At 46.7% G+C, this 11,383-nt stretch overlaps 1 protein-coding gene across 6 annotated transcripts in view; it reads left to right on the top strand.

Annotated features, from left to right (window-relative positions):
- The first annotated feature begins 1,899 nt into the window (after positions 1-1,899).
- The window catches only part of LOC101274348 (synaptotagmin-like protein 2), a 100,280-nt gene continuing 90,796 nt past the window's right edge, over positions 1,900-11,383 (top strand). For all 6 annotated transcript variants that reach the window (XM_049713433.1, XM_033431869.2, XM_033431870.2 and 3 more), the window contains exon 1: positions 1,900-2,052. The gene's annotated coding sequence lies outside the window, so the exon portion shown is untranslated. The remainder of the gene's footprint in view (positions 2,053-11,383) is intronic.

Here is an 11,383-nt window from a genome sequence, read left to right as displayed (position 1 = left end):
AGATTTATTCAGCACTCTCTATGTGCAAGACACTGCTAAACACAGGCACTTTCTCATTTTAACCTTCACAGTAGCCTTAGAGAGGGGCATAATTATCATCTCTTTAACAGATGAACAAACTGAGGCACAGAGAGGTTAAGCAACTGAGCTCAGGTCCTCTTAGAAAGTGGTGGGGACAGTATTTGAACCTTGGCCGTTTGATGTCAGAGCTCTAGCTTTTAAGCTCTGAGCGATATGGCCACTTCGGATGAGTTGAGGGTCCCTGACAAGACCCTACTTCAAAATTTCTCCCCCACTTGCCTGCCCCAGAACTTGAAGTGAGAAGCCTTAGATCCTCCTTTGCAGTTGGGAGTTGCTGTTTGTTTGCTGGAGAGGAGTGACACTGGGAGTAGCGAGCATCGGTTTCCCTCAAAGCCCTGTACCAGGTGATGCAAGGCAACGATGGCGGGGGAGCGGGCAGGGCAAGACCCAGTGCCTGCCCTCTAGGCTGGAGAGGAGCAGGAAGGAGATAAACAAGGCAGGTGCAATCGATACTGAAATTGAGGTACCAAAAGCAAATGAAGTCATGCCACTCCTTTGCTTAAAATCATTCACCAGCAGTCATCACCAAGAGGATGATGACAGCCTGCTTCCCTCAGCAAGACAGGCACAGCTACTCCTCCTGCATCTGTCTGTCTTCCTTCTTAGCTTCATCTCTGCCCCCCTGTCACTCACTCTGTGCAATAGCCAGGCATATGACAGGCATCTTCATGTCCTCTTTGCGTCCACCTGACCTAAGTTATAGCGCTTCTTCAAGACTTATCTTGGTCGCACTTGTATTCAAGCTTTTACTGCTCTCCTCTCCCCAGTGTATGCGACTCTATAACACTTTGTACACCTATTATAGCAGTTATTACCCTAAATTGAAATCGTTTACAAATTTGTCTCTTCAAAGGCTTAATCCTCTTTTGCATCCGGAGTGCTCACTCAGCACGGGGGACACACTAGGCTCTCAAAGCTAGGGTGAAAGCCAAAATACGCACATTAACCCCATGCAAGGATTCCTAGGTCGATTAGTAGTCCTGCACCCAGCGCTAAACGAAGGCACTTGGGGATCAGTACTTGTAAGTTCGGGAGAAGAAAGATCTTTGGAAGGACCCAAGGCAGACCTGGGCTACGCTCAACTGGATGTTCAACAGTAACTGGGGAGATGATGAGGAAGCAGAAGGCCTTGAAGTTCACCAATTTCGGAAATCTGCCGGGTCTGGCTCCACCATCGGTAACTTTTTTTTCAGCTGGCCCTGATACTATATTGTATTTATATGCGTGCCTGCCTTTCCACCAGCCAGCACCTTCCAGCAGTTTACCAGTCCTCACTCCGCACCCATTAGGTGGCTCAGGCCGTACACATCACCCTCACCGTTTATCCAGGTATTATTGTATTAGATATTTTAAAATCATCAGCTCGTTTAATCCTCTCAACAACCTGTGAGATATTTTTGTTTATTTTTCTCGTGAGGAAACTAACGTTCGGAGTGCTGAAAGCACCTTGTTCCGTACCACTGCGCGCCCCTTTCCACTGCGCCGGGGCTGACCCCGCTCTCTGAGTGGAAGAGGTCCCGGCGCTCCACGCTCTCGGGCTCCAAGGACCCCTAAAGCAGAGTGGTCAAAAAATGTATTGCATTCTTTATCTGCACAGTGAAAAAGTTGTTTCGGGGTAAAAGTTGTTGAGAAGGAAGCCAAGATGGGGAGCTAAGGGGTAGAGAAGAAACAGGAGGGGGGCGGGGAGGAGTGGGAGAAGGACCCGAGAGAGGACTGGAGTCCAAGGGAACTGAGGTCGGGGCGGGGCGGGGCGGGGCGCGGGGGCGGGCCGGGCGCGGGCGCAGAGCTATTGGCCCGTGCATCGGGGAGTGGCCCCTGAGCGCCCGCACGCCGCTCCACGGGGAGCCCGCACGCGCCTCCCATCGCTGACAGCGGCCGGGCGGCACCTGGACCGCAGGGCGAGCAAGTCGGGCAGAGCCGCCAGCACCCCGCCGGGGGAGAGGAGGCTCGCAGCGCCCAGTCCGGAGGAAGGTAACGCGCCGCACCGCGCTCGGGGTTGCGGGGTTTGCTCCAACCGGCCGGGGTCTGCGGCCAAGAGGACGAGGGAGGCGGCGAAAGGCTGTCAGCGCGCCCGGCTCTAGCCTCGACTAATCTGCCCACTCGCTGTGTTACCTCGGGCAACTTTCTTTCCCTCTCTGGGTCTGTGTTTCCTCCTCCGTTAAATGAGGGAGTTGGTGTTGAATGGTGATGCTTTTCTGGTCTTCTGAGTTCTAAAACGTGAACTTCGTTTTGACACCCGGCAAGCGCCCTTTCTCAATTTCGCACTCACGAAAGAGCCGGCTCCGCTGCCCAGGGGGCGGTCTCCAGGAAGCCGAGGTGCTTGGGTAGGCGGCGGTTCCGTGGGCTGTCGCGTTTCCTGGGGCTTTCGAGGACTGAGCCTGGGCTTGGGACTGGCTGCTGGGTGGCCCTGACTACAGAGTAACTGTCCCTAGATTGCTCAGGTGGAGTAAGGTAGGGCGTTAGGACCTATCTGCAGGCGGGGGGTTGGGAAGGGGGAGTTGGGTGCCGATGATTTCTACCTGGAAAATAAGCAGATTTGTTTTGGAGTTCTCCTCCTACACCCAGACCTTGTCCCGTGGTGAGTTATAAATTACAGGAATGAGATTTATTATCTTTCAAAGTAGAAAACCAACTGCTTCAGCAGCTAGGACATAGGGCTCTCCCAGCATGTAGGAAGTGGGCCTCTCTCTCTGCAGCTATCCTCCTCCCTCTTCCTTTTCCTCCCTCCTCCCTTTCTAAATCCCCTTTGACTTTGAGGGGCTCCACTTCCTGCCTGAATGAAAAGTCCTCATTTTCGTGGAGTGCTGGTTTGTGACCAGCAGCCTCCAGGGCTTTGGGTTCTGGGTTGAGATGGAAGCCTAGATAAGAACAGACTATGAATCATACTGTCAGCCTCTACCATGCAAGGATGTGCAGAGGAAGCCCCATTGGGTTTCAGACAGACAGACAGACAGAAAGACAACACTGGAAGGTGGGATGGATTCCAACTGCTGTTCAGCTTCCCGTCCCCTTCTTGGCAGCCATCCTCAGCTAGGCAGCCAACTGTCAGAGGAGGGTGCTTGAAAGGAGCAGAGGACTTTGGTGGGTTCTATGGAAGGTCTCCAGCAATTCTCTCCCTTCTCTTTCCCTCAGCCCTTAGTGTGGGATCCAGGTGAAAGTAGATTCCAGGGTCCATCAAGAGCAGCGGAGGAGGGGGGCAGGGCAGTGGCAATATTGACTTTTTTGGGGGCACTTATGGGCCAGACACTCTTCTTTGCATGTAACACGTCCTTAATTCTCACAAAGCCACGTGAGGGCTGGTATCCTGATATCTACCCCATTTTACAAATGAGAAACTGAGGCTCAGAAAGATGGCTTCCCTTAGTCACATAGCTAGTAAGTGGCAGAGCTGGGATTCAAATCCAATCTCTCTGACTCTAAAACCTGTGTTCTTTTCCCTTTTTTGGTGCTCCTTGAGTAAGGGCAAGTTGGAATAGTGACAGCAAAAATGATTGTTATTGAGTTCTCACGAGGTGACAGACTCCATTCAAAGCACTCTAGAGGTGTTATGTCATTTATGGTGCAGGCGTTTCAGTCATTCCGGTGGGCATCAGTGATGCCTTAGCCTCTCTCAAGCAGCAGTCCCGTTCTAGAACGCCTGCCTGATCCCACCCAGCTGCTGGTGAGTGGGTTGGGTGAGGGCCCTGTTTGCTTTATCCTAGAGGTGGTTTGAGGTCTCATGAAAGATTGATTGTCCACAGCTGATCCGTTAGACCTGACCGTTGGCTTGTGAATGATCCCACTGTCCCCTAAGAGGCCTTTCTCAGGCTTCGCTCAATAAACATTTGTGGAATGAATGAATTAGCACCTTGTGCAGAGTGGTCTGCTGTCCTGAAGAAATGTGAGGCGGCCCCTGGGGCAGCCCGGGCCCTCACCATCCTCAGAACCCAGGATGCCAGGCCAGATCGTTCTCCCCCTCGGGCAAGGAGAGTAGGGTGAACTGTGCCGCTGTGGGCTTAACAGATTTCCCTGATGTGTTGGCTGCCACCTGTTCTATAAACGAGTTTTTAAAGATAGTAGATGAAGACAAATTTGACTTTTGAAAAAAATTAAAAGGAAAAGTGACTTAGTTTTAATCAGGTTTCTGCTCTCTCAAAAAGGGGGGGAAATAAGATGATACTATTTGCCTTAGGGCTTCCCAAACTTCTCCATTAGAAGAGTCTCTAATAGCAAAAGAAGCCTGACAAGTGCTCCTGGGGGTTGGGTTATAGTTCAAATTGGCCCCAGTGAGCATGGAAATTGTTTTAAGGATTTATGCAGGTTTTTTCATTTGATTCCATATGTCTGTCAAATTTAGTTTTTCTGATATATTTATGTATATTTATGTATAGTTTTCTTCTCCAAAATATTTGTGTAAGATTGGTGTCCTGGCATATTGCTTTATATTTTTGCGGGGCTGCGAGTACCCAAATGGAGAAACAGGGCAAAGGTTCTGGTCTGGGAGCTTTAAGTATTGTTTGCATTTTCTAGTCACTTGGTTCATAGTGACAGAGCTTCCCAGCCTCCTGTGGCGATAACCTCTTTTCCCGTTTTTCAGAGTGAAGAACATATTTAAAAAATAAAAACAATCATTGTTTTCCCTCCCCCCAGACTTATTAAGATATAAATGGCATTGCATAAGTCTAGGGTGTACACATGATGATTTCATACATGTATATATCACTACTATTTTTCTAGGACGTTTAAGAGTTAGTCTCTTAGCAACTTTCAAGTATGTAATACATACTATAGTCACCATGCTGTATATTAGATCCTAAGAATTTATTCATCTTATAACTGGAAATCTGTATGCTTTGACCAAGATCTCCCTATTTCCCCCACTCCCCAGCCTTTGGCAATCATCGTTTTACTCTCTGTTTCTATGAGTTTAGTGATATCATTATTGTTTGTTTTCTTATTACCAAAACGATACCTATTTGTTGTAGAAAAAGATAAAATACAGATTAGCATTAATAATAATACATCTGTACTCAGAAACAACTAATGCAAAACTTGGGATACAGCCTTCCAAATCTTTTCTCTGTACGTTAAAAAGAAAAAGAACAAATGAATATAACCCTTACTTTTGATTGTATTATTGTCAGGGCTAAGAGCCATCTCAGGTTGCTTTTGAAAGAATGTTGAGAGTAAATCATGAATAATTAAAGACATCATAAAGGTTAATCCTGTTTGTGAACCCCAAAGTTCACCCCCTATAGTTCCCCTGTGTCATTTAGTTTCCAGCAGAAAGAAGTGCCGGCAGTGGGGCTGCTGCTGAAGTTACGGGGTCTAGTTGTGCTCCTTGTTAAAGTGACTCAAGTATCTTAAATGTCTCAGATGTAACAAAAAGGTAGCTCTTCAGTGTTGTTGATGTGCAACACGTGAGCAGAAAGTTCTAAAGCTAAATAGCACAGTGAGGAGGAGAGAGCCTTAGGTAAGGTCCTTGCTCCAACATTGCATTTTAGTACCTGTGTGACTTTGGGTAGCTTCTGTGAACCAGTTTTCCCTCCCGTAAATTGGAAATAATGACACCTACTTGATTTTTCTCCACCGAAGTCACTAGGAGGACCAAGGGGCAGGTGTTATTGTTTGTTACTTGAATCGCATGTCAGTGTGTATGCAATTTAAAAAAAATTTAAAGGTAGAATAAAACAAAAACATTGTCGGTCTTTATAAAAATGCCGAAATCTAACTCCTGGGCCTAACGTTAGTAGGACTTAATTATGATGCAGATGCTCTGTTGGATCCCTACTCTGTTTTCTTCAAAGAATATAGGATTCCTACGTGGCTGGCGTCTCACTGATCTTCATCACAGTCCTGAAGCGAAGAAAAGGACAGAAAATAGTCCCATTTCACAGAATAAAAACAGGCTTGCCATTCAAGGGAGCTGTGCCTTTGCACAGGGAGTCCCAGAGCTCCTGAGGGCTGTCTCTAGATGCCTAAATCAAGGCCGAAGCATGCTGGGAGGAAGCAGTAAGAGCAGCCGGAAAGGTGATCATGTACCCCTGGCGGCACTCACCCAGCTCGGAGCAGCTCTGCGGAGAGGAATGGGCCCTGTATTGGGAGGCAGGTGGCTTGGCTTCTACTCCTATCTCACAGATAGGCTGTGAGCTCTGGGTTTAGTCATGTCCTCTCCCGGAGCCTTGTTTTGTTTTTTTTTTAATCTATAGAGGGAGTTGGACCAGATGAAGTTCTTTCCAGTCTTAAAAATCTATGATTCTGGGTTATTTTTCATTCACATTTGCCCACATAAAAGTTTGGTAGAGCATCTAAATGAATCAGGTGTCAGAAAATGTTCCCACTTCCTGTTGCTTTCAGTGCGCCCTCATTATTTTCTAAGGGTCTCCCCAGCTGACTGCCCTCATGCAGAACACATGATCCATAGATCATTGAGAGGAGAGTTGTTTCTGCTCATCTATTTGTTACTGTTAATCTAGAACATCCTCAGATTGTAGGAGGGAGAACTGCTTTGAGGCAACTTGTGGGAAGGTAGGTTGACGGAAGCCTAATGAAAGCAGGTTATTTATGTTAATAAGGCTGTGTGTGTCACAAAGTACTCACTTCTGAAATCACTAACTACAGTACTTTTCTTTAGTGCCCACTGGGTATTGGTCCTGTGCTGGGACCCTTGTAGAACGTGAGAGAGCACAGCACACTCTAGAGTGGTTTAGAACCATAGGCTAGGACGAGGGAGGGAGAGAGGAGACCGGAGAGAGGAGAGAGCGCCAGGTGTGGCTGGAACACCTTGGAGATGAAAAGGCCAATTCGGGAAAAGATTGAGGCTCTAAGGGCTTGGAATCTCTGGTTTAATTCTGCATCCAATTGCCTGGCACTCAATGGGAACTTAGTATTTTCAATGAATTAATAAATGAACAAATGGAAGAATGAATGAATCACTCTTCTGAAATGAAGTCTATGCTGAAATGTGGTGTAATGATCCTCAGGTGGTTGCAGTGGCTTTACATATGTGAAGTACGTACCACTTACAAAAACACGTTGCTATGCATTGTTCCTCAAAATGTTGATAGAGATTAAAGAAAGCCAAGATAAAAGCATTTCCTAATGTCATGCTTTCTAGATATTTTGTAGCAACTAGTGGAACAGATTTGGTTTGCTATTTATAGATAAGTCTTCTTTCTATAAATGCATCAAGAAATATTTGAGAGGGGGGTATAAGACCTAGTAAACAATTCCACAAATTTGCATTGTGAGTTAGAGGGAGAAAGAAGGGCATTGCTTAACTTCTGAGTGAATAGACATCCTTTTTTCCCTTGTAGAGCATTGTTTTACTGTAACTCCTGGTGTAACTGACACCGTCAGCTTCTGATTAGACAGATGTGTTTTGTGCTGCCATTACTCACGGCCACAGGCGCCTGGTCTCTCCTGCCACTGGCTGAGTCAGTTGATTAAAACACAGGGCTCTGAGGCTGAGGGCATGGGCTGGATCCCAGGCCAAGCCAAGGCGCCCTGTCATATCCGTGCCTCAACCACTCTGCCCCCTCTGCCAGCCATCTGCGCTAGGAGGAAGACTGAACTCTGGCATGTTAGATTCTTTAGGTCAGAATCTTCACCACTGCTGGTTTTAGACTAATCATTTGAGTTTTAGAAATAAAGGGTCTGGCTCACAGACTTAGAAAATGAACTTACGGTTACCAGGGGCGAATGGTGAGGGGGACAGATAGACTGGGAGTTTGGGATTGACATGCACACACTACTGTGTGTATATATATATACACACACACACACATATATATATATATATATATATATATATACACACACATATATATATATTTTTATTTTATTTATTTATTTATTTATTTTTTGTGTTACACGGGCCTCTCACTGTTGTGGCCTCTCCCGTTGCGGAGCACAGGCTCCGGACGGGCAGGCTCCGGACGGGCAGGCTCAGCAGCCATGGCTCACGGGCCCAGCTGCTCCATGGCACGTGGGATCTTCCCGGACCGGGGCATGAACCCGTGTCCCCTGCATCGGCAGGCGGACTCTCAACCACTGCACCACCAGGGAAGCCCAACATGCACACACTGCTATATTTAAAATGGCTAACAAACAAGGACCTACTGTAGAGCACAGGGAACTCTGCTCAATATTCTGTAAAACCTAAATGGGAAAAGAATTTGTAAAAGAATTTGAAAAAAAAGAAATAAAGGGTCTGGGTTTTCAGTTTAATTCTTTAATTCTTTATAGAATGGATTCTAGGGTTGTTTTAGGTCTGCCATCTTGGGACATGTTGAAGGGCGCATCCTGAGACCTTGGTTGTCCCCCAAGTCTGCAACTATCACCATAGCATATCACTTCCTCAATGTGTCTGTAAAATGGGAAAGATCAGACCTGCCTCACAGTTTGTTCAGAGGATTAAATGAGGGCGTATATTTAATGGTCATATATTTAACGTGGGGGGCTGATGCCCAAAGGTGAAACCAGGCTAAAAACTTGTCCCTTATCTGGAAGGCAGGAAGGAACTAATGGAAGTGTCTCAATATCTTGTGTGAAATAACTAGACTTTAGGACAGTAACACTGTCCACAGTATGGAAGGTGGATTTGAAGTTGATCGAAGGCACGCTTGTTTGGACTTGTGGGAACAGATAAGATATTTTAAAGCTTTTGGTAAAAGGTACCTGTAGGAGCAGAGATGGTGCTGCTGTTTAATTCAAGACTTCTGGAGGAAGGTACACATGTGTTGGAAAACAGTGGCTCCATATACTAATTTATGGACTGGACCACATTGGGGATGAATTCCAAGACGATAATTATGCCTGCCTTGGAGTTAAGCATATTTACCACTTTTAATAAGGACCCAGGTGTCCTTCTGGCACAAACGATTGAGGCTTGGACCCAGTAAGAATGTGTAAGGGCCGTATTTCCAGAATTGAAGTTCTGGGAATTGTTGAAACCCAGTACGTGCTGAATTTGGTTCGTGCTTTGCAGAATTTCTCATGCTCAGCAGGCACTGCTGCGGTTAGCAGTCTCTGAGTTTCCTGGCGGGGGAGGAGCAGGGAGGCGTGGGCCACAAAACTCTCATCTGTGGGCAAATCGCAAGAAACTGAGTGGCCCTTTTCCCCAAGCCGTCAGCGTCAGGCACAAGTACACACAAGTGTGTGTTTGTATGTTTCTGGGCCTGTGTTTCTGTTTCCCTGAGTGTTGTCGGCTTTATCCAGACCAACGGGGAAACCTGACATATACCCGGAGTTCCTCAGGGAAGAGCCCCTGGGGAGATCAGCCTCCGTTGCTAGAGTTGCCTAAATGTGGAGAGGATCACCCGCTTCCCACATGAACTGGGTGGTGGCCCGAGCCAAGGGTGTGGAGGCGACGTGGCTCCACCTGTCAGAAGCTTCCGGGAACAGATGTTCGTGGAATGGAGCACAGGTGTTTGCTTGGTGTGTGAGGAACTGCGGATGCAGTGGACGTGCTCCCTTTCTCCCTTCTCTGGTAACCTTTCCCCATGATCACTCTGAGTCGTCGGGAACTGAAAGCTAGTCTCAGGCTGACAGGTGGAACACAGGTTGCAAGATGTACCCTTTAACTTCATAGAGGCACCTCACCTTGGGCTTTTGGATGTGAGACCTTTGAACCTGTCTTCCTCACATGCCAAGCCCCAGGTCCTTCTCAGTGGGTTAATCAAGCGGAAGACGACTCCTTTGATAGATTCGGGTTTGGTCCCTCTCCTTTGAGACCACAGGCACCAAGACAGATGAGCTGTGGGTGGGAATGGTCAGCTCTTTGAAGGGTGTGTTTGTGTGCTTCACTCCCTATAGGTACAATGACCACGTGTTTAAGTTTAGTTTGATATTTAAGTATAGTATGACTGGTTGATCTTTGGTGAAATTTTGTCGCTACTCTTTTTAAACTATTATTAAACAGCGAACGTTTGTTGATAAAGGGGCAGCATGCTCTGGGGGGAAGAATATCAGACTTAGAGACAAGAGTTAGTTCATTCAATAAATACTCAGTGTTTACTGTGTGCCAGAAATTGTTTTAGGCTCGGAGTCCTGTGGGGAAAGCAGATGTCTATAATTACACATGGTGTGATGTTAATAGTCAGATGTGAGTATAGAAGGAGGTGGGGTGGTGAGAAGGAAGAGGGAGCAAGTGCCAAGGGCTTCCTGGAAGAGGTGACACTTGAGAGGAGACTTGAGGGATGAATAGGGATCAGAAAGTTAAGAGGGGCAAGAAATAGTGTGGCGGGCACAGTTTCACATTCAAGGCAAGGTTGGCAGGAACTGAGGCCAGGGAGGTAGCGGGTGGGCTGAACGTGGAGAGCTTTGTAAATCTCATTAAGGAGACTGGACTTTATAAACCCCTAACTTGTATTCTGCACTGTGTGAAAATTGGGCAAGTATTTCCTCTCTGAGCCTCAGTTTCCTCATTAGTAATATGGAGATGATAATGATTGCCTGGCTTTATCTCATGACATTATAGTGAGACTCAAGATAATAATAGTGGCCAACAATTACTGAACACTCACTGTGTGCCAGACAGACTTTGCATTAAACTCTTTACATGAATTAACTCATTGAATCCTCACCACAACTTTATGAGATAAGGTACTATTATTGAGCCCATTTTATAGATGGGAAATCAGAGGCATAGAAGTTAAGTAACTTGTCTCAGATCAGAAAGCTAATACATGGTGGAGTCAGGATCTGAACCGAGGCACTCTGGCCACAGAGCACTTCTCAGTAGTGTGTGTGTGTGTGTGTGTGTGTGTGTGTGTATGTATGTGTGTGTATGTGTGTGTGCATGCATGCTTATGTTTATAGTGCTATCTCTCTGTCAAGCTTAAGAGCCTAGTTATGTTTGCTTGAGGCAGAAGAAGTGCATAGCTCTTGACTTGCCCTGTGTAGTGTTTGGCTTCTCCTCTGCTACAGCTGAGCCTCTAAGCTGGCTTCCTCCACATTTGCCATTCAAGTCGCCACCTCCTTCCTGAGCACTGGTTCCTCATCTCCACTGGAGTTCTAGACACAGCCACTGAATTTTCTGCCCTGCTGTTAGTTTTTACCTTTAACCTGGCTGCCCTTCCAGGCACTTGTGGTTGAATGCACTAATCCTGCAATTGACTTAAGAACTTTGAGTCTTGTTTGATTCCTGCATCTCCTGAGGAGCATTGTTACTGCTTCCTTCTCAATGTTGTTCCCAGATGACATTTATATTTCACCTCTTTGCACCTTCTAGCTCTCTGCGGCTTTTGTGACATCTATGGCAAAAGCCCTGGTCCTTTTGATTATAGTGACTCCTCTCATTCATGCTAAAGTACATGTTTAG

Source organism: Orcinus orca, chromosome 8 (assembly GCF_937001465.1).
Source record: "Orcinus orca chromosome 8, mOrcOrc1.1, whole genome shotgun sequence".
NCBI lineage: Eukaryota > Metazoa > Chordata > Mammalia > Artiodactyla > Delphinidae > Orcinus > Orcinus orca.
This window is presented reverse-complemented; position numbering and strand designations above follow the sequence as displayed.